This window comes from Odocoileus virginianus, chromosome 15 (assembly GCF_023699985.2).
Source record: "Odocoileus virginianus isolate 20LAN1187 ecotype Illinois chromosome 15, Ovbor_1.2, whole genome shotgun sequence".
NCBI lineage: Eukaryota > Metazoa > Chordata > Mammalia > Artiodactyla > Cervidae > Odocoileus > Odocoileus virginianus.
The window spans coordinates 41,980,820-42,006,479 of NC_069688.1; the positions used below are offsets into that span (position 1 = coordinate 41,980,820).

General features: G+C 37.5%; 1 long non-coding RNA gene across 4 annotated transcripts in view; it reads left to right on the plus strand.

The window, feature by feature from the left end:
• LOC110149289 (uncharacterized) overlaps positions 1-25,660 on the plus strand; it is a 136,500-nt gene that overhangs the window by 71,641 nt on the left and 39,199 nt on the right. For 2 of the 4 annotated variants that reach the window (XR_011491491.1, XR_011491489.1), the window contains one exon: positions 14,502-14,705. The exons of the other annotated variants lie outside the window; for them this stretch is intronic. This is a non-coding gene — a long non-coding RNA (uncharacterized lncRNA). The remainder of the gene's footprint in view (positions 1-14,501; positions 14,706-25,660) is intronic. 4 annotated transcript variants of the gene reach the window in all.

The following is a 25,660-nucleotide window of genomic DNA, read 5'->3' on the forward strand; positions in this document are numbered from 1 at the left end:
AAGTGAAGAACTAAAGAGCCTCTTGATGAAAGTGAAAGAGGAGAGTGAAAAAGTTGGCTTAAAGTTCAACATTCAGAAAACTAAGATCATGGCATCCGGTCCCATCACTTCATTGCAAATAGATGGGGCAACAGTGGAAACAGGGGCTGACTTTATTTTTGGGCACTCCAAAATCACTGATGGTGACTGCAGCCATGAAATGAAAAGATGCCTACTCCTTGGAAGGAAAGTTACGACCAACCTAGACAGCATATTAAAAAGCAGAGACATTACTTTGCTAACAAAGGTCCATCTAGTCAAGACTATGGTTTTTCCAGTAGTCATGTATGGATGTGAGAGTAGGACTATAAAGAAAGCTGAGTGCAGAAGAATTGATGCTTTTGAGAAGACTCTTGAGAGTCTCTTGGACTGCAAGGAGATATAGCCAGTCCATCCTAAAAGAGATCAGTCCTGGGTGTTCACTGGAAGACCTGTTGTTGAAACTGAAACTCCAATACTTTGGCTACCTGATATGAAGAGCTGACTCATTAGAAAAGACCCTGATGATGGGAAAGATTGAGGGCAGGAGGAGAAGGGGATGACAGAGGATGAGATGGTTGGCTGGCATCACCGACTCAATGGGCATGAGTTGGTGACAGACAGGGAGGCCTGGCATGCTGCAGTTCATGGAGTCGCAAAAAGTTGGACACAACTGAGCGATTGAATTGAACAAACTGAAAATTGCTGCAAATGATGGCTGCAGCCGTGAAATTAAAAGACACTTTCTCCTTAGAAGAAAAGCTATGTATGACAAACCTAAACATCTTATTAAAAAGTAGGGACATTACTTTGCCAACAAAGTTCTGTATAGTCAAAGCTATGGTTTTTCCAACAGTCATGTATGGATGTAAGAGTTGGACCATAAAGAAGGCAGAGTGCCAAAGAACTGAAGATTTTGAACTGTGGTGCTGGAGAAGACTCTTGAGAGTCCCTTGGACTGCAAAGGGATCAAACCAGTGAATCCTAAAGGAAATCAATCCTAAATATTCATTGGAAAGACTCATGCTGAAGCTGAAACTCCAATACTTTGGCCACATGCTCTGAAGAGCCGACTCATTGCAAGAGACCCTGATGCTGGGAAAGATTGAAGGCAGGGGGAGAAGGGAATGACAGAGGACAAGATAGTTGGATGGCATCACCGACTCAATGGACATGAGTTTGGGCAAGCTCTGGGAGATGGGTGAAGGACAGGGAAGCCTGGCATGCTGCAATCTATGGGGTTGCAAAGAGTCGGACGTGACTGAGCAACAATAACAGTTAATACTTTAAGGTTTATGGAAGTGGGAGTTCAGTTAGATTTTTCTTTTTTCTCTAATTGTTTTTCTAAAGAATTATACTGATTCATAGTATGACTGCTAAAATACCACTTTTTATTCTTGTGGAAGGTGAAGGATAAATCCAAATTATTATAGATAAAATAATTTTATTAGTTACTTAAGGATTGTCATCACATTAAAATATATAGCACTGTGTACATCAAGATAAATAATCCAATTTCAAATTTCTTACATATTTCAAAATCACAGTCAGTCACATTTAATGCATCTATTCCAGTTTGATTCTCTTCAACACATGTTCTAATTTCTTCTCACACAAGACAGCTCTCTTATTTTAATATGCTCCAGGACAATTAAACATCTTGATATCAGTTGTCTGTCTCCTAAAGTGTTGCAAATGTAACTTGTCTTTTATAAGGTGTGCTAAATGTGTCTTCCATTCCTTTGGGTTGTTTTTGTTAAATCTGTGATAACTTCTCTAAAGGCCTTATTTCAAAAAACAACTGTTCAGTGACTGTTACGTTTATACATAAAGAAGTTTTATTTTACCAAGATGTAATGCAATACTTTTATAGATGTCAAAGCACAGAGGTTGAATTTTATTTGCAACAAGTATGCTTAAATAACATGCCGGCTACATTTTCCTGGAGGCTGTTCTTATCACCAAATTATATACATTAGGCTCTTATGTACTATGCAAAATAAATATGAAATGAAATCCCTTTCCTCTATAATTCTTAGGCCAAAAAAGGTAAAATATAGACAAAAGATAATGTATATAATATGTAAAAGATGATGTTCAAGGCAAATATAAATCAGTATGCAAATCCAAACCTAGCAGGTGGGATCCACTCATCCTTATCTTTTACCACCATAATTTCACAACATTCACTTAATCTTTTTCTATTTGATTCAGTATAGACACCATGTATACTTTACACTAGAAAAAGGAGAATTGAGACTTCTATATTACCCATTATCGATATCTCTATCTTGCCTCCCTCCCCAAGAATATGTCATGCAACACACATACACATGCAAAAAAAGCAAGCATAAAGAGTATATTAGTTCTGCTCTATCTTCCCTGATTAGTTTCTTAGGGGAAAAAGTGCTTTAATAGCTCCTATGCCAAAGGATGTTTTATGGGATGGTAATAGCCATCAGAGGAAACCAATAAATTGGGGAAGGGTTCCATAGCCAAACTGGTTAAAATCTCAGGGTTTTGTTTTTTTTCTCCACTGCATAATTTTTAAGATTTTAATATGCTGTGATATACTAATTGTAATCTCTATAATGAGAATGACATATTTTATAAAAGGTTCCAAGATTAATTTGACTGGAGAAACTTTTTAATTTATTTTTGCCTGTGCTGGGTCTCTTGTGGAGGTATGGATCAGTGGTGTCTGCCACAGGAACAGGGTCTCTGGGTGCAGCAGACTTGGGGATGGCATAAGCCCTCTTGGAGGAGGTCGTCACTCACCCCACCATAGAGTGGCCAGAACTTACACAGGACTGGGAAATAGACTCTTGGAGGGCACAAACAGAACCTTGTGCCCAGGACCCAGGAGAAAGGAGCAGTGACCCCACAAGAAACTGACCCAGACTTGCCTGTGAGTGTCCAGGACTCTCCAGTGGAGACGTGGGTTGATGCTGGCCTGCTGCAGGGTTGGGGGCCCTGAATGTAGCAGTACATGCATGGAATCTTTTGAAGGAGGTCACCATGATCTTCATTACCTCCACCATAGTTTGGCCCCAGGTAAATTGCAGGGAGGGAACACAGCTCCACCCATCAACAGAATATTGGATTAAAGATTTACTGAGCATGGCTCTTCAGAACAAGACCCAGTTTCCCCCTCAGTCAGTCTCTCCCATCAGGAAGCTTCCATAAGCCTCTTATCCTTCTCCATTAGAGGGCAGACAGACTGAAAACCACACTCAAAGAAAACTAACCAGCCTGATCACATGACCACGGCCTTGTCTAACTCAATGAAACTCTGAGCCATGCCATGTAGGGCCACCCAAGACGGATGGGTCATGGTGGAGAGTTCTGACTAAATGTGGTCCACTGGAGAAGGGAATGGCAAACCACTTCCGTATTCTTGCCTTGAGAATTCCATGAACAGTATGAACAGGCAAAAAGATAGGACACTGAAAGATGAATTTCCCAGGTCGGTAGGTGCCCAATATGCTACTGGAGATCAGTGGAGAAATAACTCCAGAAAGAATGAAGAGACGGAGCCAAAGCAAAAACAACACCCAGCTGTGGATATGACTGGTGATGGAAGCAAGGGCCGAAGCTATAAAGAGCAATATTGCATAGGAACCTGGATGTTAGGTCCATGAATTAAGGCAAATTGGAAGTGGTCAAACAGGAGATGGCAAGAATGAACGTTGACATTTTAGGAATCAGCGAACTAAAATGAACTGAAATGGGTGAATTTAACTCAGATGAGTTAAATTATATCTACTATTGTGGGCAAGAATCTCTTAGAAGAAATGGAGTAGCCATTATAGTCAACAAAAGAATCTGAAATGCAGTACTTGGATACAATCTGAAAAATGACAGAATGATCTCTGTTCGTTTCCAAGGCAAACCATTCAATATCACAGTAATCCAAGTCTATGCCCCGACTGGTAATGCTGTAGAAGCTGAAGTTGAACAGTTCTATGAAGACCTACAATACCTTTTAGAACTAACACCCCAAAAAGATGTCCTTTTCATTATAGGGGACTGGAATGCAAAAGTAGGAAGTCAAGAAACACTTGGAGTAACAGGCAAATTTGGCCATGGAGTACAGAATGAAGCAGGGCAAAGGCTAATAGAGTTTTGCCAAGAGAACACACTGGTCATAGCAAACACTCTCTTTCTACAACAAAAGAGAAGACGCTACACATGGACATCACCAGATGGTCAACACTAAACTCAGATTGATTATTTTCTTTGCAGCCCAAGATGGAGAAGCTCTATACAGTCAGGAAAAACAAGACCAGGAGCTAACTGTGGCTCGGACCATGAACTCCTTATTGTCAAATTCAGACTTAAATTGAAGAAAGTAGGGAAAAACTATTAGACCATTCAGGTATGACCAAAATCAAACCCCTTACGATTATACATTGGAAGTGGGAAATAGATTTAAGGGATTAGAGCTGATAGAGTGCCTGAGGAACTATGGACGGAGGTTCATGACATGGTACAGGAGACAGGGATCAAGACCATCCCCAAGAAAAAGAAATACCAAAAGGCAAAATGGCTGTCTGAGGAGGCTTTACAAATAGCTGTGAAAAGAAGAGAAGCGAAAAGCTAAGGAGAAAAGGAAAGAGATACCCATTTGAATGCAGCGTTCCAAAGAATAGCAAGGAGAGATAAGAAAGTCTTCCTCAGTGATTAGTGCAAAGAAATAGAGGAAAACAACAGAATGGGAAAGACTAGAGATCTCTTCAAGAAAATTAGAGATACGAAGGGAATATTTCATGCAAAGATGGGCTCAATAAAGGACAGAAATGGAATGGACCTAACAGAAACAGAAGATATTAAGAAGAGGTGGCAAGAATACACAAGAACTATACAAAAAAGATCTTCACGACCCCGATAATCATGATGGTGTGATCACTTTCCTAGAGCCAGACATCCTGCAATGTGAAGTTGAGTGGGCCTTAGGAAGCATCACTATGAACAAAGCTAGAGGAGGTGATGGAACTCCAGTTGAGCTATTTCAAATCCTAAAACATGATGCTGTGAAAGTGTGTTGCACTCAATATGCCATCAAATTTGGAAAACTCAGCAGTGGCCACAGGACTGGAAAAGGTCAGTTTTCATTTCAGTCCCAAAGAAAGGCAATCCCAAAGAATGCTCAAACTACTGCACAATTGCATTCATCTCATACCCTAGTAAAGTAATGCTCAAAATTCTCCAAGCCAGGCTTCAACAATACGTGAACCCTGAACTACCAGTTGTTCAAGCTGGGTTTAGAAAAGGCAGAGGAACCAGAGATCAAATTGCCAACATCCATTGGATCATCAAAAACGCAAGAGAGTTCCAGAAAAACATCTATTTCTGCTTTATTGACTATGTCAAAGCCTTTGACTGTGTGAATCACAATAAACTGTGGAAAATTAAAGAGATGGGAACACCAGACCACCTGACCTGCTCTTGAGAAACCTGTATGCAGGTCAGGAAGCAACAGTTAGAACTGGACATGGAACAACAGACTGGTTCCAAACAGGAAAAGGAGTACATCAAGGCTGTATATTTTCACCCTGCTTATTTAACTTATATGCAGAGTAGATCATGATAAATCCTGGACTGGATGAAGCACAAGCTGGAATCAAGATTGCCGGGAGAAATATCAATAACCTCAGATATGCAGATGACACCACCCTTATGGCAGAAAGTGAAGAAGAACTAAAAAGCCTCTTGATGAAAGTGAAAGAGGAGAGTGAAAAAGTTGGCTTAAAGTTCAACATTCAGAAAACTAAGATCATGGCATCTGGTCCCATCACTTCATTGCAAATAGATGGGGCAACAGTGGAAACAGTGGCTGACTTTATTTTTGGGCACTCCAAAATCACTGATGGTGACTGCAGCCATGAAACGAAAGGATGCTTACTCCTTGAAAGGAAAGTTATGACCAACCTAGACATCATGTTTAAAAAGTAGAGACATTACTTTGCCAACAAATGTCTGTCTATTCAAAGATATGGTTTTTCCAGTAGTCATGTATGGATGTGAAAGTTGGACTATAAAAAAACTGAGCACTGAAGAATTGATGCTTTTGAACTGTGGTGTTGGAGAAGACTCTTGAGAGTCCCCTGGACTGCAAGGAGATCAAACCAGGCCATCTTAAAGGAAATCAGTCCTGAATATTCATTGGAAGGACTGATGTTGAAGCTGTAACTCCAATACTTTGACCACCTGATGTGAAGAGCTGACTCATTAGAAAAGACCCTGATGCTGGGAAATATTGAAGGCAGGAGGAAAAGGGGACAACAGAGGATGAGATGTTTGGATGGCATCACCGACTCAATGGACATGAGTTTGAGTAAACTCCGAGAGCTAGTGATGGACAGAGAGGCCTGGCGTGCTGCAGTCCATGGGGTCGCCAAGAGTCGGACATGGCTGAGCGACTGTGCTGGGTCTTCGTTGCTGAGTGGGTTTTTCCCTAGTTGCGGTGAACAGGCGCTGTGCTCTATTTGTGCTGTTCAGGCTTCTCATGCAGTGGCTTCTCTTACTGCAGAGCATGGGCTCTAGGTCACTTGGACTCAGTAATTATGGCTGCTGGGCTCTGGAGCTCAGGCTTGATATTTTAGGCAAACAGGCCTTGTTGCTCCATGGTGTGTGGGATCTTCCCAGACAAGGGATTGAACCTGTGTCTCCTACATTAGCTTGCAGGTTCTTTACCACTCAGCCACTAGGGAAGCCCTGTAGAAACTATTTTAAAAGAAGTCATCTTTTCATATAAAGATCGAGTGGTATACTTTGGAAATCACTGCTTTGACTTTTTTTTTAATGTTTATTTTTCATTTATTTTTATTAGTTGGAGGCTAATTACTTTACAATATTGTAGTGGTTTTTGCTTTAAGAAGATGGTAACGAGGTGGGAGGGGGGACCAGGATGGGGAATACATGTAAATCCATGGCTAATTCATTTCAATGTATGACAAAAACCACTACAATGTTGTAAAGTAATTAGCCTCCAACTAATAAAAATAAATGAAAAAAAAAAAAAAAAAAGAAGATGGTAACGATAACCCTATATGCAGGACAGAAAAAGAGGCACAGATGCTTTGACTCTTATAGCACATCAATTATAGCTTTTCAAAATGTAACAACTGGTTTTAGTGAAGTACAACTCCTCTTCCTATTATTAGTGACATATTCATCTTATAAACAGTTAAAAGAGCTTTCAGACTTACCTATGTAGATTTGAATAACCAATTGCTAGAAAACCCTGGATTTATGGAAAATGATTCTATAGAGAAAAATAAAATATGAAGCCAAATTTGTTTTCATACAAATGGTCCAGGAAAAAAAAAATGCTTGTGAAGTGACCTGCTTTATAATAATAAATTCATTTACTCTCTCCCTGGTGGTCCAGTGGTTAGGATTTGGCCCTCTCTCTTATTTACTCTAAACTCTGTAAAGTTTTATATGGGAACATACTTTCTTCTTTTTCCTCAAATGGATTGTTACTATCTCCTCACTACTGGACTTCCCAATAGGAGACATAGGTTTCCTATTGAGATAATCTGAAGCTAATATAATACTCAAATACTTTTCAGTTTTTTTCAAGAAGCTCATTACCTTTTAGGAAAAGGATTTTAAAAATAGGCATTAATCTGTGATTAGGTTTTCCTATGCTTAGAAGAAACTTTCAGCCAGCAATAAGAATGCCTAGAGGAAAGTGGACCCTAATTGATTTATTTGTTCATTCAATTACCATTTACTGGTTCTGCTTTGTGCCTGTTGCTATGCTAACACTAGGATTAGGGTGAAAAGAGAATGAAAAGACAATCCACAGACTGGAAGAAAATATTTGCAAAACACATAAGGCATTCCCTGGTGGCTCAGATGGTAAAGAATCCACCTGCAATGTGGGAGACCTAGGTTCAATCTCTGGATTGGGAAGATCTCCTGGAGAAGGAAACGGCTACCCCCTTCAGTATTCTGGCCTGGAGAATTCCATGGACTGAGGAGCCTGGTAGGCTACACAGTCCGTGGGATCGCAAAGAGTCAGACATGACCAAGCAACTTTCACCTTCATACAACATATATGGAACACTTAGAACTCAGCAATAATAAAGCAAACAACCTAGTTAGAAAGTGTGCAGAAGATGTGAACAGACATCTCACCAAAGAAGATAAACTTTCAAATAAGGGCTTCCTAGGTGGTCCAGTGGTAAAAGAATCCACCTGCCAATGAAGGAGATGCAAGTTTGATCTCTGGGTCAGGAAGATCCCTTGGAGAAGGAAATGTCAACCCACTCCAGTATTCTTGCCTGGAAAATTCCATGGACAGAGGACCCGGGTGGGCTACAGTCTACGGGGTCACAAAGAGTTGTCCACAACTGGGCAACCGAGTACATAGTATATGAGATAATGTTCAAACTCATTTGTCATTATGAAATTGCAAATTAAAATGATAATAAGATACCACTCTACAACTATTAATGGTTAAATCCAAAACACTGATAACACCAAATATTGACAAAAATATGGAGCAATAGGAATTCTCAGTCATTTCTGGTAGAAATGCAAAATGGTTTAGCTGCTTTGGATATTTAACAATGTCTTAGAAAGCTAAACATAATTTTATCATAAGATCCAGCAATCACACTCCTTGGTATTTATCCAGATAAGCTGAAAATTTATGTCCATACAAAAACCTGAACAGAAATGTTTGTAACAGTTTTACTCAAAAACTTGGAAGCAATCAACATGTTCTTCAACAGATAAATGGATAAATAAACTATGGTAAATACATATTCAGCAAGAAATAGAAATGAGCTATCAAACCATGAAAAGAAGTGAAGGGATCTTAAATGCATGTTGCTAAATGGCAGAAATTGAAGATGAACTAAAAAGCCTCTTGATGAAAGTGAAAAAGGAGAGTGAAAAAGCTGGCTTAAAGCTCAACATTCAGAAAACTAAGATCATGGCATCCGGTCCCATCACTTCATGGGAAATAGATGGGGAGACAGTGGAAACAGTGTCAGACTTTATTTTTCTGGGCTCCAAAATCACTGCAGATGGTGATTGCAGCCATGAAATTAAAAGATGCTTACTCATTGGAAGGAAAGTAATGACCAACCTAGACAGCATATTAAAAAGCAGAGACATTACTTTGCCAACAAAGGTCCTTCTGGTCAAGGCTATGGTTTTTCCAGTGGTCATGTATGGATGTGAGAGTTGGACTGTGAGGAAAACTGAGCACCGAAGAATTGATGCTTTTGGACTGTGGTGTTGGAGAAGGCTCTTGAGAGTCCCTTGGACTGCAAGGAGATTCAACCAGTCCATCCTAAAGGAGATCAGTCCTGGGTGTTCATTGGAAGGACTGATGCTGAAGCTGAAACTCCAGTACTTCAGCCACCTCATGCAAAGAGTTAACTCATTGGAAAAGACCCTGATGCTGGGAGGGATCGGGGGCAGGAAGAGAAGGGGACTACAGAGGATGCGATGTTTGGATGGCAGCACCGAGTCGATGGGCATGAGTTTGAGTAATCTCCGGGAGTTGGTGATGGACAGGGAGGCCTGGCGTGCTGCGATTCATGGGGTCGCAGAGTCGGACACGACTGAGCGACTGAACTGAACTGAACTGAAGTAAAAAAAGTCAATTTGAATAGGTTACTTGCTGTATTAACTCAAACTTAAGACATTCTGGAAAAGGCAAAAGTATAGAGACTATAAAAAGATCAGTGGTGGCCAGGGCTTTGGAGGAAGAAACGGAGGGATAAATACATGGAAAATAGATTATTAGTGCAATGAAGCTATTATGGAATATTGCCATGATGGATACATAATATTATGCAGTTTTCAAAACCCACAGAACTATGCAACACAAAGAATGAACCCTAATGTAAATTATGACTTTGGGTTAGTAATAATGTATTGGTTCATGAATTATAACAAATATATTGCTGTTGTGAAAGCTGTTAATAATACGGGAAACTGTATACAGAATAGGAGGCAGGGAGAGAAAGTAGATGCAAACTCTGGCTTTTTGCTCAAGTTTTCTCCAAACCAAAACTGCTCTAAAAAGTAGAACAATTCTAGTTTGAAGACCACTAATTTTTAGGATTGCATTTTGATAAGGACTAGCCATTTCTGGGCCATTTGTTTAAAAAAAGAAAGAGTGAACATAGCTTAAGTTAGGGGCATACGCCTCTGAGAGATGATAATAGTTTATGTTATAGATGTCATTTATAATAAACTATTTATTTTCTATATCACTCATTTTCTAAACAGAAGACTCTTCTTGAATGGACCATGAATATAACTTTGAGACTCCCCCTATGCTAGTACTAACTATACAACTCCTTTAAAATTACCTTTTCTTCCCAGTTTTCTTAAATCACTTCAAATATAAAAATAATGGGAAATGCTTTCAGGTTTTTTGCCAAGATTAACGCACCATTTGCCCTCCCTTTATGAGGCTTTTGATGGTACTTTAAGGGGATGTACCCCCCAATTCTGGGATGTATGCCCTGGGAGATTAGCTGGTGCTAGACTCCTTATTACATATACCCAAGCAATCTATGATTGGCCTGAAAATTTTACATTATTTTTTACCACGTGAATGCGAAAGGGAAGAGAAAAATCCCCCAAACATCTGAAATTGCTATTTCCAAGTGTCCTAATGAAATTTCAACGAGTGAGTTTGACCAGCTTATTGAAACCCTGCAGCTCAAGCTGACTCTAAATCTGTCTTCAATCAAGTTGACCACAACATGCAGTCAGGAAAGAAGTAGGCATTTGCTGTTATGTCCCTCCTTATCAATACAAAATGCTATTCTATTTTATAACTCCCCACAACTCTCATCAGCCCCAACTTCCTCTTTCACACCTCCCAACCATTGCCAACCAAAATATTATGACCCTATATTTTTCAGGAAGATAAATCACGGGAATGAAATTTTTCAATGAGGACTTTTCTCAGAACAACATTGGCAGGTGGATTCTTTACCCTGAGCCACCGGAGATATGGGTTCAATCCCTGGTTGGGAAGATCCCCTAGAGGAGAATATAGAAACTCACTCCAGTATTCTTGCCTGGAGAATCCCATGGACAGAGGGGCCTGGCAGGCTACAGTCCTTATTACAGTGGCAGTGTTTTTTAGCATATTCACAGCATTGTTCACCCATCACCACAATCTAGTTTTAGAATATTTTCATTATCACTAAAAGAAACCCTGTACTCATTAGCCTTCTCCTCTATACCACCCACCTCCACATTCAGTTCACATAAACTGAACTGAACTATCAGTCAACTTTCTGTCTCTATAAATTTGCCTATTCTGAACATTTTATATGAATGTAATCATGCAATATATGGGCTTTTGTGTTTGCTTTTCATCACTTAGCATATTATAGCATGTATCAGTAGTTAATTTCATTTTATTGATGAACAAACTGCATGTTATGAAATATCAAATTTTATTTATTATTTCATCAGTTGAGGGACATTTAGGTAATGAACTTTTTGGCTAATAAAAGAAATACTTCTTTGAACATTTGTATACAAGTTTTTGTCAGAGTGTTTGTTAATTTTGCGGAGGGGTAAATACTTAGTAGAATCACTACATCGTATGGTAATTCTTTGTTTATTTTAGGAAATGCCAACTTTTTTCCCAAAGAGGCTGTACTATTTTATATTTCCACCAGCAAAGTATGAAGGCTCCACTGTCTCCACATTCAATCTTTTTTATACATTAACTTTCTCAAAAATAAAAAGGCATGAAGGAAAGAAGGAAGAGAGAGGGGAAGGGAGGGAGAAAAGGAAGGAAGGAAAGAAGGAAGGAGCGGGGACTTCCCTGGAGATCCAGTGGTTAAGACTGTGCTTCTAATGCACAGGGCCCAGATTCAATCCCTGGTTTAGGAACAAATATCCCACATGCCCCAAGATATGGTCAACAGTTTTTTTTAAAAAAGGAAAAAACAACAGCCTTAAAAAAAAGAAGGGTGGGGAAAAAGGGGGAAGGAGAGGCAGAGAAAATAAGTCAGCTAATGCTTTCCTGCTGATAAGGTCATTCTAATGATTGACTAGACTTTTGGAGTTAGGTATTATGAAAATAAAGGCTAAATTGCACTGACCTTTTCTTCCCTACATTATCAGCCATTTTGTCTCTGAAATCATGATTCTAAATACTTTTATGATATATGAAAATATATAAAAATGCAAGAAACAAAGCGGTGTTTATTCACACGTATTTTCATACAGGCATGCAAAGTAAAGAATAAGGAAAAAAAATACACTAGGATTGTAATAACTACCATCTCTAGAAATCAAAATTGCATATCAAGTTTTTCCCTCCTTATTTTGCTTATCTATAACTATCTTTGTGAAAACAATATACATGTGGAGCTTTTTTGCTTTGAGAAGAAAGTATGATCCTAGTGTCAGTGGGCCCCATAGCCCACTGGTTCTCAATCTGGCTGAACATTAGAATCACAAAAGGAGCTTTTAAGAAAAATACCAATGTCTTGACCTGCTTCCTGAGAAATTCATATTCAGGTCATCTGGGAAGATTCCAGTGTATAAACAGAGTAAGAACTACACCCTGTACCTTCAGTTCTCTGCTATCTCATTTGTTGAGTTTTGCTGGAGGGAAAAAAAGCTTTCCTACAGGCTGACAGTCTCCTGGTGTGAGCTTAGCTGAGGCCATTTTATTTATGGTTTTCAAGGTATTATGTTTACTGAGTTACATCTGGAGAAGCTTCCTTAGTATCAAGAGGCTACTTCAAGAAACATGTGAAGAGGTGTCCCAAACTTTCTTCTGGCAAGTGTCATGGGAAGATCAGCAACTTAAAGGCTGAAATGAAACCATCTGGCACTTAAGGAGTTTTATATACATAGTAAGGTGCAATTTTTAAGCCACTCTTCAAAATAAAGCTGTCTTTGGCTTAATGAATAGTAATATTTAGACAGTGATTTGTCATGCAGTCCTCTGCTGCATGGTAACAAGAGATGCATAGAAGTGGTATGGGGATGGGAGAGAGAAGATGAAAGTAAACACCCAAGGCTTCAGTAAGAATATGTATCACTGAATATTATGTATATGTTGCCTTTTGCTTTTTATGTACAGTAGACAGTTGGAGAGAAATTCTGTCCATTAAAATTCTTGATACTGATATCTATCATAAACTAACATACTTTTTGAATGAAGAACAAAGTAGTTAGCTTTCTGGATGAATAATGGGGCAGTGTGACTATATGTGTCTGATACATTCAAAACTAGGGATATTTGATGTTCCTGTCAGAAGGATCTACTCCTAAAGCATCTAAAGCCTTTTAGCTTAAAAAATTGAAAGCATACATTCCTTGGTAAATCTTACTCTTAGCTCCTCTCTGATTTCTGTTTGGTGGGGTAAGAAAACAGGTAAAGAGAAGGGTTGTCTTTCTCTGTGACAAGGGGAGAAAGGTGCTACTGAATTTAAACAGCTCTTTTCATGAATGTCAGTTATTTTCAGAAAAATTATTTTCAACTTTTCATCCACAGACCAATTTTAATGTTTCAAGGTACATGGTAGTTATGTGGGGAAAACAGCGACAAATGACATTATTCAGGCCTTCAAATTCTATGATACAGAAGAAGAAATACAAGTCCTTAAAAAATTATTAAACAAAGTAGACTTTTTTTAAAAAGATCATGAAAATGATCTACAGTTCTGTAAAAATTTCTAAGAATAAAGAGAGCACTTTGGATGTTGAAGATGTTTAATGTTTTTCTTGCATGATATCAAAGCTGAATTTTCTCCCACCTTTTAGAAAGTGGTACCAGCTTTCAAATGAACCTGCGATCCTTTCAAATTAAATTGCAAGAGTTTTGTTTATCCTTTTCCCTCGCTGCATTGTTTACAATTATTATTTTTATATGATAAATGTCAGCAGTGTTTCAGTGTTTTGCTGTTCTGGCTCCTCCTAAAAATAGCCAAATTACCTGTAAATTTAGAATGTTAATTTGTAATCACATTGGACATTCATATCAGAGAAGATGCAAGATCTGCCTCTTCATCTGCGTATCTCAACTGGTTGCTGCTTCTTCTCTTTTGGAAGAGGACTTCTTTTGGGAAGTTTAAACTTCTTTTTTTTAATGCCATATTAATGACTATCAATCATATTTTATCCATAGTTTATTAAACTGTATAACTTACAATACTATATTAGCTTCAGAGGTACAGCATAGTGATTCAATATTTTTATACATTATGAAATGATCACAATATGATCATTTAAATGATTACAATAGTTTCCATATGTCACCATACACAGTTATTTCAATATTATTGACTATATTTCCTATGCTGTATATTACTGAAATTTGAATTTTTAAATGTTTAAACATAACAATGGTGTCTATCACTTATTGAGCTCTTTCACTTTGCTCCTTCTTCTGTGTTTATGTTGCTGTAAGTGTATTACTTTTTTTAATATTAAAAAATCCTGTGTATAATTTTTCTTGTACTTCCCAGGTGGCTCAGTGGTGAGGATTCCACCTCCCAATGCAGGAGACACAGGAGATGCAGGTTTGATCCCTGGGTCGGAAATCCTCTGGAGGAGGAAATGGCAACACATTCCAATATTCTTGACTGGAAAAATCCCATGAACAGGGGAGCCTGGTGGGCTACAGGCCTGCAAAGAGTCAGACATAACTAAGCCAATGAGCACACATGCATGTATGCTTCATCATTACTATAATTCCTGAAAATGCACATAATACCTTGTTTTTATTGACTTACTTTAAACTACAACAAGCAATGAAAAGACCCAGACCTGAGAGTGGTTGTTTCCTCTATTGCATTGATTGAGTTTATTCCCATCCTCACCTCATTCTTTTAAAGATATCTCTTGCCTAAGTTTGTGAGCTATGCATTCTGTTTCTATTCGTCGAGTGTTGTTCAGTCATTAAGTCATGTCCAACTCCTTGTGACCCCATGTACTGCAGCACATCAGGCTTCCCTGTCCTTTACTGTCTCCTGGAGTTTGCTCAGATTCATGTCCATTGACTTAGTGATGCTATGTAACCATCTCATCCTCTGCCTCCCTCTTCTTTTGCCTTCAATCTTTGATCAGGGTCTTTCAGATCAGGGTCTTTTCCAGGAGTCAGCTCTTTGCATCAGGTGGCCGAAGTATTGGAGCTTCAGCTTCAGCATCAGTCCTTTGCTGAATGAATGTTTAGAGTCAATTTCCTTTAGGACTGATGGTTTGATCTCCTTGCTGTCCAAGAGGCTCTCAACAGTCTTCTCTAGCACCCACAATTCAAAAGCATCAATTCCCCACACTCAGCCTTCTTTACAGTCCAATGTTATGATCTTTATGGTCCAACTCTGTACATGAGTACTGGAAAAACCATAGCTTTAACGATGTGGACATTTATCAGCAAATACACTGTCTAGGTGTATTCTTCTTCTTTCCAAGAAAAAAGATTCTTTTAATTTCATGGCTGCAGTCACCCTCTGCAGTGATTTTGGAGCCCAAGAAAAAAAAATATGCCACTACTTCCACTTTTTCCCCTTCTATTTGCCATGAAGGGATGTGACTGGATTCCATAATCTTAGTTTTTTGTGTGTTTTTAATTTATTTATTTTTAAACTGAAGGATAATTGCTTTGCAGGATTTTGTTGTTTTCTGTCAAACCTCAACATGAATCAGCCATAGGTATACATATATTCCCTCCCTTTTGAACCTCCCACCCATCTCTCTCCCAATCCTACCCCTCTAGGTTTATACAGAGCCCCTGTTTGTGTTTCCGGAGCCATACAGCAAATTCTGTTGAGTTTTAAGCCAGCTTTTTCACTCTCTTCTTTCACCTTCCTCAAGAGACTCTTTAGTTCCCCTTTGCTTTCTGCCATTATGGTGGTATTATCTGCATATCTCTGGTTGTTGATATTTCTCCCAGCATTCTTGACTCCAGCTTGTGATTCATCCAGCCCAGCATTTCATGTGATGTTCTCTGAATATAAATTAAATTTTTGGAACCAACCCATTGTTCCATGTCCAGTTCTAACGATTGCTACTTGACCTGCATACAGGTTTTGTCAGGAGACAGGTAAGGTTGTCTTGTACTCCCGTCTCTTTAAATATTTTCCAGTTTGTTGTGATCCACACAATCAAAGGCTTTAACATTGTCAATGAAGCAGAAGTAGATTTTTTTTTTTAACTCCCTTGCTTTCTTAATGACCCAATAAATGTTGGCAATTTGATTTCTGGTTCCTCTGCCTTTTCTAAACCCTTTAACATTGTCAATGAAGCAGAAGTAGTTTTTTTTTTTAACTCCCTTGCTTTCTTAATGACCCAATAAATGTTGGCAATTTGATTTCTGGTTCCTCTGCCTTTTCTAAACCCAGTTTGTATATCTGGAAGTTCTCAATTCATGTACTGCTGAAGCCTAGCTTGAAGGATTTTGAGCATAACCTTACTAGCATGTGAAACAAGCATTACTTTTAAGTAGTAGCATATATATAACCTAAGTTTTGAGATGAGTCGATAATTCTGTCCTCTTAAAATAAGGCAAGAACCTTATTCTTTTATATTAATATGTTATTTTTTAGTCTATTTTAAATAAACTAGTTTTCACATGGTTCTATTAGTTTTAAACATTGAAACCTAGAATTATCAAAAAGCATTTGACTTTTTTTGTTTGTTTGCCTATTTTTGGTTCTTCCACCACACCCTTTCCTTTTATATTCAGTTTCCTTCTTGCCAAAGTATATTTTTGGTACCATTTTAGTAAGGATCTGTAAATATCACTTGTCTCAATCTTTGTACAACTTGAAACTTTTTTAATTTTTAAAATTTAATTCTTGATATTCTAACTGTTTTTTTCAAGGTACGTTACTCAGAAATGTATACTTTTTGAGTACGAACATTTATGATTTCATTCATTTTCAGAGTATTGCATCACTCCCAATCTCTCATTCTGATGGAATTTATTAGGTTTATTATGCATATATCAGAAATTCTCATTCTATCATCCATTCACCTTTTATATTTGCAATAAATTTATTTATTTACCAATGAATTTGTAGTTAACTAATTGAGAAATAACATAAATACAGTACAATATAACATATATATATATACATTGTTTCCTTCCTTTCCTTATATATATTTATATATGTATACATTATATACATATATATAATACATATATGTATTATATTCCTTATATATGTGTATATATATATGTATGTATGTCTTACTGTATTTTAAATGAATTTCTTAAATTTCTTTCTATATCTATTTTCAAATTTCCTAATTACCTCTTTATGTTTCATATACTGGGTTGTTCACATGTTGAACTTTTCCTTTCAATTGCAGTATTTTTCATTTCTAGGGTTTCTACTTTAGTCTTTTTCAAAACTGCATCTTCCTTTTTAGGAGATGCTGTCCTTGTAATTTTTATTTTTTCCTTATTTATTTCTTTGAACATTTAAAACAAACTTGTTTTACATGGTTCTATTAGTTTTAACATGTGAATTCTCCTGTTTATTGACATTCCTGGCTCTCAGGAATTCTCCTTCTCTCAAAGTGCTTCAAATTTTGGCTGAATCTAACTTCAGATTGTTTTCAAAAGATGTGTCATGGTTCAGGATTGTGAAGTCATTATTGTGGGTGGTTTTACATCTACCTCTGCCAATCTCTTGGGTTGGCAGTTTAAACTGCCAACCAGTTTTAACAATGATTTCTTGACTTCAAATTCTTTTGCCAAACATAATATGTGAATTCAACCCCTACTCCTTTATAGTATCAGTTTTGATTTCTCCTGGATGATTAATTTTAAACCATTAACTAGGACAGGCAATCCATTTTTCTTACCAAATTCCCTGTCCAGTGTAAGAAATTTCTCTAATCCCTTCTAGGCTCCTACTTTAATGCTGAGCATGCACCTAAGCTCTCCACACCCACAGGCCTGGAAGCCCCTGCTTTTCCCCCCAACTCTCTCCTCTTGGGTGAAAACCTCAGTGACTTAGAATATCCAGGTCCCATAGCTGCATGGCCCATTTGGCTTTAGCTCCCATTCATTGCTCTGGCTTCAGATTGACTGTTCATTTCATGTGGTTTTCTTTTTTGTTTTCAAGCATAAATATGGATATGTGTGTTTTCATGGTTGTGTGTTCCATTCAACAGTGCTAGATTTGAAGCAAAGGGGAGGGAGAAGTTTACTAGCCATAATGACTGAGCCAGAGAGTCTAATTTCGTCTAATTTGACTTTCTCTGTATCTTCAGTTTACTTACTCCCCCCCCGCCCCCCATTAAATAAACTGACAGGTCACATAGTCTGTCTTGAAAATATAGCCTTATATCCTGTTGCTCTGTCTTCACATGTCTTGGGTGTCAGAGATGGCAAACTCCTAGAGGACAAGCGCTGCACTCCATGCAGACATGCATTATTATCACTGGAAGATGAAAATAAATTTAGTATCCACGGTAGTTCCAAGGATTCCATTTGCAGGGGAAATTATCTTTATCTAAGTTGGCAACTTTCTTTTTGGCAACTTTATCTCATAGATTCAGACTCAAAGTGCAGCTTTCTTTTTGGTTTGGCAGTGGTCATTAGTGTCTTCTTATTATTTCTCTGCTTCTTAAGAATAAACAAGACGTTTTGCTCCCACTTTTGCTTACTATGACCAAATCTCACGAAACTGGAGGCCCCTTGGGCACTAGCCATAGTCATTTGCTGCAGTTGCTTGACTTAGTACTTCGTCAAATGTCACTCTCAAGCCTGAAATATAATGAGAACTTTTGTGTGTATGTAGAGAGGAGGGGTAAAATTATGAACTATAGAATCAGAGTGACAGAAAGGTGCTAGGAGAAATGTTCAAAACACTGATGTGATTTATGAACATGTGGCAAACAGATGTGGTGGAGTAATAGGGACCCCCATCTCCTTTTATAAATTTGGATCATATTTGTGTCTCTCCTGAATCCCCCCATCCCTAGTTCATAAAATACTTTATTAAAATTCTCTCCAGGGCATATGGATGATTAATAATTGTTGATGACAGAAATTTGGTTTTGGTAAGCTGCACAGTGAAAGATAAATACAACGGGGCTATTTTAACCTCTGTATATTAAGCTTATTAGAGTGAGGCTTCTCTGTAAGATGGCCTGTGTTGAGATTGTGTGTGATTTATGGAAATGTTACCAATGACCCTGGTTCTGGAAAAACTCTTAAAATCTCTTTTGTTGTAATCATCACTTGAGTTTCAGTTGTCACCAGGGAAAATCATTTTAGGAAAAAAAAACATAATCAAGAGCAGCTAAAGTATGCTTCAAATAAAATAAATATTGGGTAGCTATCTAGGAATAAAAATATAAAGAAAGCTCTGAGATGGATGTTGGAAATAGAAATCTATTTGTAACTAATTCTGAATGTGGTGTGGAAGAGAAGCAAATGGATAGGGAAACAATGGAATATTAGCTTTTGAGTCGCTTCCCAAATCTGACATGTCTGAATCCTTTAGATAAGCCTTTTAATTCTTTCTAGCTTTGTTAAGAGAGCAAATACTCTGTACTTAGTGTCTGTAATACAGTTTGAAAAACTTTTAATAAAACAAAAAATTTTAGTAGATGTTGGATCTATATGGCAAGAAACTCAAGCAGCACAAATGTGTTTATAGTGAAGAATTAGTTTTTCTTTCATGCTTCTCACGTCTTCAGTTTTGCATGTCTAGAAGCAACTCTTATTAGTTTGAAGTTATTTAATAAAAGTCCTAATATTATAAGCCAGTCTTTCAAATAGGAATATTGAAATTTACCACAAATTGAATTTAGCATCCTATACTACTCACAGTGAATTATTTGTAAAGCTGATATTTATAGCAAGATCATATATTCTCACCTCACTCAAGTGATATGTTGAAGAAACTTAACAGAGATAAAAGAGAAAGTTTCAAAATAAAGTGAATAATGTTAGAGACCTGATGATTACTGATTTGGTGAATTTTCGTTTTGAGCTGGGCCTTTGTCAGGGGAAACTAAAAGATCAGACAGTTGAAACTCTTGGTTTACAACTTCCAAAAACCTTCTGTTTCTCCCATTCAAGAACATGGCTAGCAGTTGTCTGGAAGTTAACAAAGAATGATGGCTAGATCAGGGCCTCCTACAAAGTGTTACAAGAATCAGCACGGGGTAAATCTGCGCTTAACTTGTCAGGCTAAAGGAGAAAAAGAATCAGGAACCCACATGCTGTACTTCATGCCCTCATTTTTCATTCAATTAGGGTAAATTATAAAAACAGTAACAAAAACTAAAACACACATGGTAGCAATATCCTAATGTGTTTGAGAAATAATGCAGAAAATGGACTTAACCACCTCAGAAAAATTGGGAACTATTCAGGGATCTAAATGGAAGTCTGGTATTTTGATTACCTAGACAAGTTTCCTTCAGCTCTGTTCACATCATCAGCTTCCCTCTCACTTCTATCAGTAATGACTAGTAACTCAGTTTTATACCTGTTTCTTAGAGAATGCATAAGAAAGATTCTGCCAAAAAATGAAAAGAAAAAATGAGGGCTGTTGCATTTTTTGTGTCTTTAGAGGGTTTTATCCTCAGCCTGAAACTGGGTTAAGAAATTTAGACTTTAATAACTAGAAAGTGTCTTGGTTCTTTTCTAAACTGAAGTGCCTTGGTGTTTGACAATTGAAGAATGATTTATAATTCCTGGAGCACTTTGTGGGTTTGGTTTTTAAAACCAGTTCTTAATATTCAAGCTATTTGGAAGTTGGAGCTTGAATAATAACTGGTTATTTCTAAAATGTGGAATTTGTCCAGTTTTCAGTGAATATCCAAACTGATATGTTTTCAAAAATGTAAATTACCATATGCAATTGTCCTGGGAACCAATGGAAAAGCAGTAGAGTCTTTCCCTCTAAATTATAAAATAATTCTAAATTGTTAGAAAATTAAAAACTAAAGAAAGCAGATTTTCCTGTGCAGATGTTTTAGTCCTGACACAGTCCCCATTCTCTATAGTGTGGCCTTACAGTAACACCATATACCTCTAGGTTTTACCAGCACACATCTTGAGAATGAAGGAGGGAGCCACAGCATCTTGTGTATCTTTTCAGAACAAAAGCTAGTATTCTGTTAATCCAGATTTTCAAAAATAAATTCAAATATCCTCGTATTTCATCAGTGTAACAGTTTTTAATTACCCTAGCAATAACACCAGCTCAATTCGTGACTCCTCTTAGTTAACGTAAGCAAAACAGTGCCTGCCTCTTTTTTATCTTTCTTGAAATTAGTAAGTGTTGAAGATATGTGTAAGTTGAAATAGCATTTTAATTAGTGAGCAGAAACAACCAGATAATTGAGAACTTGAAAATTGGGTTTATATGTCACTTAATGCTCTAATGTTGTTACCTACAACACTGCTAAGTTAAAACCTCTATTCATTCTGTTGTTGATTGAGCAAATGATTATTTCTACCTGCTATGTGTTAAACATCTTGGTAGGAGCTGCATGTTTAGAGATTTAAAAACAAGTAGATACAGAAAATGAAATAACAATAACAACCAAAAAAAAGCCCACTATCCTTGACTTTTAGTAGTTCATATTGTGGAAACAAAAATATAACTGTCTAGTAAAAATCCTATACAATATGATGCTATAATAGAGCTATGTACAAAATTGTATATAAATACAGGGCAGGAAGCACTTGCTATCTCTAAAGAAGCTAGAAAGAAGTCATGACTGTGTTTCATGTTGATGTTTTCAAGTGTGAGAAAATGATGCTCACAATGAGGGATGTTAGCAAGAATACAGAACTGAAATATGTGGGAACAGATATTAATAAGGAGGCTTGGGTTCATATTATAGAGTGTTCTTAATATTATGTAAAGAAATTTACTTATATTCATTCTAAATAATGAAGTCTTTTAAGATTTACAAGTAGAGGGACTGACAAGACCAGATTTGGATTTGTGCAAGCCACTCAAAAGTGTAAACAATAAATTCTGGGGAACAAGACTCTAACAAGGAAAACAAACAGGAGGCTATTAAAGATGAAAGCCTGAACCAAGAAAACCACATGGGATGAAGAAGAAGGGGATGAAGATTAAATTCCTCAACCCCGAGACATGATTTGTATATGTTCATCCCTGTGTCCATCAATGCCCCTCCCTCAGCAAGCTTTCCTCTGCACTGTTCCCATATTCTATGAATTTACCATTTAAATCCTTTAAAAATTATGATATATTGCAAGCATACAGAGGCTATAAGGACTAATGTAACAAACACCTGTGAAACCACTACCCTATTTAGGAAATAAAGCATTAAAGCTGGTGAAGACTTCTGAGCGGCTCTCCATGTTGACACATGTAGCTTTAATTTAGTTCTTTGATTTTTATTGCTTAGTGGTGCTTTACTGTATAAGCTTACCAAGATTTATTTATTCATCTCTTGTAAATAGACCTCAAGAAGGTTTCCAGTTTTTGCTGCTACATACAATGCTGCTATAAAAATTATTGTTTTGTCACCTTCTAAACATGTGTGAGGTTTTCTAGGTATGAACTCAGGAGCAAAATTCCAAAAGTCAAAGTGTGCCTTTTCAGCTTCATTGGCTATTAACACTTTATTCTCCAAAGTGATTATACCCATTTTACTCTCACCAGCAAATTTTTAAAATTAAATTTAAACATAAAAAAAAAACCTCTTGGTGTTTCACAACTTCACCAATATTCATTATTGTCAGACTTTCAAATTGTTGCCAGATTGTGTCAGGCCATTTAAGCCATTGAGGACTTTCTGACTTTTGCTGTGAATGAAATAGGAAGCCACTGGAGGATTTTGAGTGGAAAGATGAAATGATCTGACTAAGTTTGATCATTCTGGCCACTGGGTTGAGAAGTGATTATAAGAAGGTAAAGGGATGGAACCTATCAGCAGACTGGTTAAGTAAGCTGTTGCAATAATCTATTCAAAATATGATGGAGGATTAAACCAAGGTACTGGCAGTGGAACAGTGAAAACAGAAAGCATATCTAAGCTCTAGATATGTTTAGAAAGTGGCAACATTTTGAAAGTAAAGACAATGGATTTACTGTTAGTCTATGAGAGACTCTAAGGTTTTTGGTTGTGAAAGTAAAGACAATGGATTTACTGTTAGTCTATGAGAAACTCTTAAGGTTTTAGACTGAAAGGATCTAGTTGCTGTTTACTAAGATGGGGAGAAATGCTGGAAGAACAGGTTTAGAGGAAAGATCAGAAATCTGCCTTGAGCTTTGTATATTTGAGAAGACTATTAGATGTCCAATTGAAGATAGGGAAGTCTAGAATTAATAGAGTAGTTCAAAACTAGAGTATAAATTTTGGAACCTTTATCATACAAATCGTATTTAAAGTCCTGAGGCTCGAAGAGGTCACCAAAGGAGTAACTAATCAGAAAGAAAAAGAGCTCCATGGACTGAGCCCCATATTTAATGGGAGATAAGGAGAAATCAGCAAAACAAGCAGGAAACAGAGGAGGAAAGCCAAGAGAAGGGCTGTGCCAGAAATCTAGAAAAATGCGTCCCCTATTGTGGATAGATCAAGTAGGTTGAGAACTGAGATCTAGTCATGAATTTAGCAACGTGAAAGTCATTGCTGACTTCTCAACAGAAGTTTCAGTGGAGTGGTGTGGGTGAAAGCTCAACTAGAATATGTTATGAAAGGTCAAAGGAAAGGAATTAATTATTCTTTGTATTATTGTTGCTATAAAGGGGATTAGGGAAATAGGGCTTTACCTGAATGATGGATTGGGGCCAAAAGAGGGGCTTTTTTAATATTGGGAAGGTAATTAGCATATTTATGTGCTTGTGGGAATGATCCCCAAAAGAAGTAAAAAATGACGATGCAATAGCGAGAAGAGACTTCTGGAGCAATGTCCTTGAGTAGGTGGAAGGAGATAGAACTAGTGGACAAGTAAAAGGAGAATGAATAGCCTTTTCATCAGTTGTGGCCAAAGGGAAGGCAGAATAAATGGGCATGGATGTGGATTGAGGGATAGAAGTGGTGGTGAGAGTGCATAGCATTGATGGGTCTCAGTGAAATATGAAATAAGCATCAGCTGAGAGTGTAGAAGTGGGAAAGGTAATAGACGTTTTAGTAGAAAGGGTAAGGGATTGAATAGTGATCTGGGAGAAACAGACTTGAAATTATTCTTTCTAATTTTTATCATGTCTTTGAATATTTCACTAAACTGATCTCCTAGTTTGTGTTCTTGTCCCAAATTGCTTCTTCTTAAATGAGATCATGTCACTCTACTCCAAACTTTCCAATAGGTACATGTCTTGCTCAGGGTCAAGGTTCCTTATGCCTCCTACAAGGTTCTACACTATCCGTACCCAAATTGCCTCTCTAAACTCACCTACAACTGATTTCTCCCTCACTCACACCATCAAGGCAAGAAATTATGTCTGTTTTGCTCACTACTATATCCTCAACACTTAGAATAGTACCTAGCGCATAACAGGTACTATAAAATCAGTTTAGTATATGAAGTGGCAGCATTTTAGTGGTAAACCAAGAAGAACATAAGCAAAATCATCCAAATTACAGTCTTTTTCTAAACTTGTTGACTTTGTTGGGATGTATGGGTAATCGTGTATTTGTTGTTGTTGTTATTAACTGGGACAATCTGGAGCCAGACAAATGTTGTACTATTTTAAATTCCACTGAAACTTACATATATCTTTCACTCAAAGAGTTTGAAAGCAATCAGTTCAGGACAGTTTTGTCCTATAATGTCTGTATTTCATTTAGTTTATATTTAGACATAGGCTAACATAATCTGGAGAAGGGAATGGCAAACCACTTCAGTATTCTTGCCTTGAGAACCCCATGAACAGCATGAGAAGGCAAAATGTTAGGAAACTGAAAGAGGAACTCCCCAGGTCGGTAGGTGCCCAATATGCTACTGGAGATCAGTGGAGAGATAACTCCAGAAAGAATGAAGAGATGGTGCCAAATCAAAAACAATATCCAGTTGTGGGTGTGACTGGTAATAGAAGTAAGGTCCGATGCTGTAAAGAGCAATATTGCATAGGAACCTGGAATGTTAGGTCCATGAATCAAGACATATTGGAAATGGTCGAACAGGAGATGGCAAGAGTGAATGTCAACATTCTAGGAATCAGTGAACTAAAATGGACTGGAATGGGTGAATTTAGCTCAGATGACCATTATATCTACTACTGTGGGCAGGAATCCCCTAGAAGAAATGGAGTAGCCATCATGGTCAACAAAAGAGTCCGAAATGCAGTACTTGGATGCAATTTCAAAAATAACAGAATGATCTCTATTCGTAAGACAAACCATTCAATATCACGGTAATCCAAGCCTATGCCCCAACCAGTAATGCTGAAGAGGCTGAAGTTGAACGGTTCTATGAAGACCTACAAGACCTTTCAGAACTAACACCCAAATAAGACGTCCTTATGAGACTGGAATGCAAAAGTAGGAAGTCAAGAAACACCAGGAGTAACAGGCAAATTTGGCCTTGGAGTACAGAATGAAGCAGGGCAAAGGCTAATAGAGTTTTGCCAACAGAAGACACTGGTCTTAGCAAACACCCTCTTCCAACAACACAAGAGAAGACTCTATACACATGAGCATCGCCAGATGGTCAACACCATAATAGATTGAT